This window comes from Alosa alosa, chromosome 6 (genome assembly GCF_017589495.1).
Source record: "Alosa alosa isolate M-15738 ecotype Scorff River chromosome 6, AALO_Geno_1.1, whole genome shotgun sequence".
Classification (NCBI taxonomy): Eukaryota; Metazoa; Chordata; class Actinopteri; order Clupeiformes; family Clupeidae; genus Alosa; species Alosa alosa.
This window is the reverse complement of record NC_063194.1, coordinates 27,996,572-28,002,106: the sequence shown is the minus strand read 5'-3', so window position 1 is coordinate 28,002,106 and position 5,535 is coordinate 27,996,572. Positions and strand designations below refer to the sequence as shown.

At 40.0% G+C, this 5,535-nt stretch overlaps 1 long non-coding RNA gene across 1 annotated transcript; it reads left to right on the top strand.

The window, feature by feature from the left end:
• The first annotated feature begins 460 nt into the window (after nucleotides 1-460).
• On the top strand, nucleotides 461-4,999 carry LOC125296529. Its single transcript, XR_007193784.1, has 10 exons — nucleotides 461-908; nucleotides 1,563-1,643; nucleotides 1,748-1,896; nucleotides 1,989-2,140; nucleotides 2,257-2,393; nucleotides 2,504-2,597; nucleotides 2,738-2,824; nucleotides 2,926-3,152; nucleotides 3,249-3,420; nucleotides 4,102-4,999. It is a non-coding gene; the product is annotated as an uncharacterized LOC125296529 (long non-coding RNA).
• Nucleotides 5,000-5,535: the final 536 nt, after the last annotated feature.

Here is a 5,535-nt window from a genome sequence, read left to right as displayed (position 1 = left end):
GTTTTACTCACACAGCCTTTTCTCGCCCCGCCCGCTCTCTCTCGTAACGAGCCCGCTGCTCCTCCTCTGCATGTGCATTTAACAAAATATTCACGATTGTTGAAGGATGGTTGTTGCCACATAGAAGCACTGCATAGAACAGTGGGCTAAATTGCTATTAAATCCGCTTAGCATCGTGACCATGCTGCGCAAATTTGTTTAAAGCTGCTGCATTGAAGTTAAAGTAAACTCTGCTAAGGTCTTATCACAACATAGTACATTGAGGAGACTAAACTAAGTCAACTTAAAACTTTGGTCGCCGAGAGGCTGAGTAGGGGAGACTAACGGCTCCCACACACAGCTGCGTTCCGTCAACGCATGCCAGTGGGTGTTCCCGACGGTAGCTATGCAAATGACTTGAAGTAAAACCGTAATGTGATTGGCTGGTGCAGCAACAGCTGAACTCAACGCGAGCGGCGGGAGAAACGCAACGCGACGGACACACAATTCAGTTCGGCAACGGATCACGTGAGCCCATTTAAAGTGAATGGCATGCGTCTCCAGCAACGCGATGCACGCAGCTGTGTGTGGGAGCCGTAACTTGCCCGACGCGCTGTTCAATAACTTCCAGTAGCGATAAAGTTAAGTTCCTTTATTGTAGAAAACAGTCATCTCCACACAGTAAAAAATGGAGTGTCATTATTGCAGAGTAAACCTATTTTCCTCTGGATAGAGTAGTTATAACAATGTACAGAGTAAAATCGTCTAAATAGTAGTGTCAAAAGTGAGAGTTAAGTCCAACATGCACACAATGACCAAATCTACTCTACATGGTGATTCCCCGCGGAAAATCCTAGAACTGAACTGGAGCTCAAGCTGGCAGTGGCACGTTGGAAATCGTCTCTTTCCCCACTAGCAGACCTATCGTGGTAAGTTTGTATGAACATTTGTAGGTTTTCACCATCTAGCTAGATATTTTTCCACTTACGACCAACTTTTTGCAATACATTGACGATGATAGACGATGGTAGGCGTATTAAGTTAAGCTAGGCATGCATAGATGTAGTTAGCTAATCAATATACCTCACTGACTTCAAGTTCAGATGCATTCGACTGCAATACCACGTCAAGAACTTAGAAGTAATACAGTTGATATTTTTTAGACTTTATTTACTTGTTAACACCGTGCAATGTATGGGTTAGTGATAATTGAAGTTGTTCGGCCGGGTGGGTGACGTTGGGTTAACGTACCAAAATGTTAGCAAGTTAGCTTGACAACGTGGTTTCTGCCCAAGTTGAAATAATTTGCAAGATGTTATGTTGTCGTGCTTGACTTGTGCCTGTCTGAAACCAGACATTGAGAGTAATTTCAACAATTGCTGAATGGCAAGAAAGTCATTAGAAAGACAGGAGGTTATACTCTCAGCTAACAAGTTTATTAGCACCCCGTATATCAGCCTATTGATACCATAAGTCCGTGAGTGTTTATTAGACCATTACGTTTTCTAATAACTTTGAGAGAATGTTTTGATGGATATGGATATTAACAGTTATTCAACCTTCCTTAAATTTAAATTTAACAGAAAATGCTGCTGCGTGTCTCGTTTGGCGGAGTGCAGATGTACATCAAGCTGCCTGAACATTTGGTGATTTCTTGAGAGAAGGTTAGTCACTAAATTCGGATTGAAAGTAGCCTAATCAAGTGGTGGCATATTGCAATTGTTTCTCATCAGAACATTTTGTGCACTGTTTATTTCTTTTACTCTAGTGAGTCTAAAATTTAACATTGCTGAAGACAGATGGTTGGACATCAAGGTTTATGACCAGTCTAACACAGAGGTTGACTCTGAGGTTTTTGAGGAGATGTACAAGAGTTCCATGGACCTTTCCTAATTTCATTGGCCAATGAAGCACCTGGTAATTGCTGCCTACCTGCATAAGACTACACACACATCGTTGAAGTGGAAGTGTTGAACTATGTAATTGTGTTCTTATTTCCCAATGCTCAGGTAACCCTCAGTCCACGTCATCTCCATGCTCTATTGCATCTGAAGACACAGTGATCCTCAACTTCTCGTTGTGTGACCCAGCTGAGGAGCCAGTTGCAGCCGAAGGAAGTCAACCTAAAAGGCCTTGCCGCATTAACTATGAAGCAAAAGCTGTGAGTTGTGTGTGTGTGGGGAGTTTGATTCATATGTTTAATTTGAGGTGCATTTTATTTGTTTCATAATTGCCAAGTATTTTTCAAAATACAATACTGCACATTTTATTTCTTAGCTGATTGAAAAAATCTTGACGACAAAGCCTGGAGGTGACCGTGTCATGGAGGAGTATGCGAAAACAAAATCAATTACAGATTCAACCAGAAGACAGCTCATCAACATACTTACTGCAGAGATGACGGAAACACATGGGTAAGTATGGATCAAATATGTTATCATGAGACATTGTTTAAACATCGCAATTATTGTTTAGGTCATGTTGTTCAATGCTATCTATGAATGTTGATTATTGAATACACCAGGACATCTCTGCCCCGGAGTGTAAAAGTGATGTATGCACAGGGGATTTTCGCTCTGTTTCCATACCTTGAAGACCCATATTCACAGAATGGCTATGTAAGTAAAGGTTTTAAAATATATTTGCCCTTCGAACTGCTGAGATTTACATTTACATTTATGCATTTAGCAGACACTTTTATCCAAAGCTCAGAGATCATATGAATGTATATATCACACTGTGCATACATTATACATAGGAACATTACTACGATCCTGAAAGTGGTTCAGGCTACATTGCATGGCGGAAAGGGAAAGAGGTCCTGCAGTTAGTAAGTCTCCTAAAGGTAATATTTATCATGAGGTGGAATTATTAACCTGTGAAATGTGTTTAAAGGAGGATATACAACTGTGTAGTTATTAACAACAAAATTGTCTTGTTCTAAAGTTGGTGGGCCAGGCCATGGGCGTACTAGACCCTTTACTGCCGACAGAGTCCTGACTGACGAGGAAGTGGAATGTGCTATCGCTTTGTTGAGACACACTGCTGATGAGGAGACCATCCCTGAAAAGATGAAAGTCACTTTCGTATACCGCCACACCATGGTCAATGATGAGAACAAATCAGCAGAGGTCTTCTCAGTATTTCCACGGTTCCTAGACACACCAGGACTGGTATGGCATCTACATTCATTGAATACTGAGACATATTGTAAAATGTAGCACAAGGTACCAACTCAGGTTGTCCTCCTTTTCTTTTTCAAACTACAGATAGAACAAGATTTTAGAGTGATGTTTGGTGAGCAGACTGCCAACAAGTTCCTGGAGAGGTGGCCTACCACTTTCAAAGCAGGAGTCATTAAGGAAAGCCATGGACTGGTCCCCTCCACAGACCTTCTTGATTTAATGCGCAATGCTGAGACATCTACTGAAGTTGAAAAAGGTAAGTCTTTGAATGTGGAGAAGCATGTTGCTAAATATATTGAGGATGGTGGAAAATTATGGCATAATGTTAAAGGGATATTCCACCATTTGGGGAATTAAGCTCATTTTCCACCTCCCCTCGAGCAAAACAATTGATGTTTACCTTTTTCCCGTTCATCTAGCCGTTCTGTGAGTCTGGCGATACAACTTTTAGCTACAGCCTAGCATAGATCATTGAATCTGATTAGACCGTTAACTTCTCACGTGCTAGCATCATGTTTAAAAGTTACTAAGATTTCCGGTAATTTTCCTATTTAATATTTGTCTCCTCTCGTTAGAAAGTGTAATAAGACCAACAGAAAATGAAACGTGGCAATTTTCTAGGCTGATTTGACATGGAACTATACTCTCGTTCAGGCGTATTTTTATCTCTCATTTCTGTCATCACTCAAAGTTCTACAGTACACACACACACTAACGTTATACACCACATACTACTACGAGCACCTATCCCACAAACAGCACTCTTCCCTTTGAACCTTTCTTTCTTCTGGAGAACCTTAGTTTCACTGCATGTGCTTTGCGCAAGTAATTCTATGCATGTGACATAAAATTCTTGAATCCTTAAATTGTTTAGAGATTGGAGTGATCTCATGTTATTGTTTTAATAAATAGTGGTGTTGAATGTGTTTTGTTATAGATGGGAACAAGCGTGCAGCAGCATCTTGACAACATCGCTCAAAGCAGTCAGCCCTACCTCCTTGCTCAGGGACCCACAAAAAGCAGCATTCACTCTTTCTTCATTGCCATCGACAAGCATGCACTTCCATGCCAAGCCACCAGCTCGGTTGGAACCCTGGATGAGCTCTTCAAGGCCCACTATGTGTTTGGTACATCTTACAGTCCTGTCTTGAACAACTTTTTCACTTTTCTGCAAACTTCCATTTACAACATTGACATGGGGAAAACTAAGGAAACACCAAGAATTGCAGAGTTGCAAGCAAGAATGGTGCGTTAGGCACTCTTGAAATTAAACAATGAGGTGCTTTCTTTGCAGCAATGTCTTTGGTGAAGCAAACAATCTAGTAAAGCACCTCAAAGTAATACATGGACTCTGTACAGGAAGGACTCTTTATCTTCAATGTGGCCAAGTGGGATGCTCACGTTTTTTTCAATAGTTTTTCTGGTCTTAGGAAGCATCTGAATAAGTCATCATGTGAATAGTGCATGTGATTGTTGAAACTGAACCACCACATTGTCAAACTGTTCTTGATAGTACTAATGCAAATCCCGCAGAAGAGACATATGAGGCTGAGGTTGAGTCAGAGCCAGCATTATCGTCAGAACACCTTGTAAATAGTTGTGCCTCTGTCATTTCAGATCTAAAGGCAGCAGGTGTAGCCCAGTCTTGTTAATTCTTTTGTGACCTCCATGGAGAATATTGTGCAGGAAATTCATGAGCATGCAAAAGAGTCAGTCATCCAGGGTGTATTTCGTGATCAAAGAGACACTGAAACATGCAAGAATGTGGAGGGATGTTTTAACCAATTAGAGAATCCATTCACAGCTCTAAATTCAGATTACAAACAATCAAAATGTATTACCAGTAAGTTGTGGAGCCAAAATTGGCATTTGATTTTTTTGTTGCTTTTCAAGATGATCTGCCTTATCCAAGGCCTTTTGACATACAAATGTCATGTGGAGAGAATGACACCACTATGCATGTTGTCCCATTTTGTTATCTCTGAGGAGTTATCAGGAAATAAATGGTGCTACAGTACCTGATGGTGTGTATTGTCTTATATTATAGCAGTTAAAAACATTACTATTTCATTAAAATAAAATAAATATACACTATATAGTGTATTTTAAGAATAGCCTATTTAGAGTGGAAACTACTCTATGTAGTGAAATCATTTTACTCTAACAGTGTAAACAGATCAGTGTTAAATGTTTTTACACATTTCATTGTAAATTGTGACACAAAATAGAGTAAAATTAACTCTGAAAATCTTACACTGGCTACAGAGTAAATGTTACACTAATTTAGGGTGGGACCAAATGTTATCTGACACAGAGTTAAATTCAACTCTTAGAGTAAAATTGACACTTTTTTTTACTGTGCAGAATATCC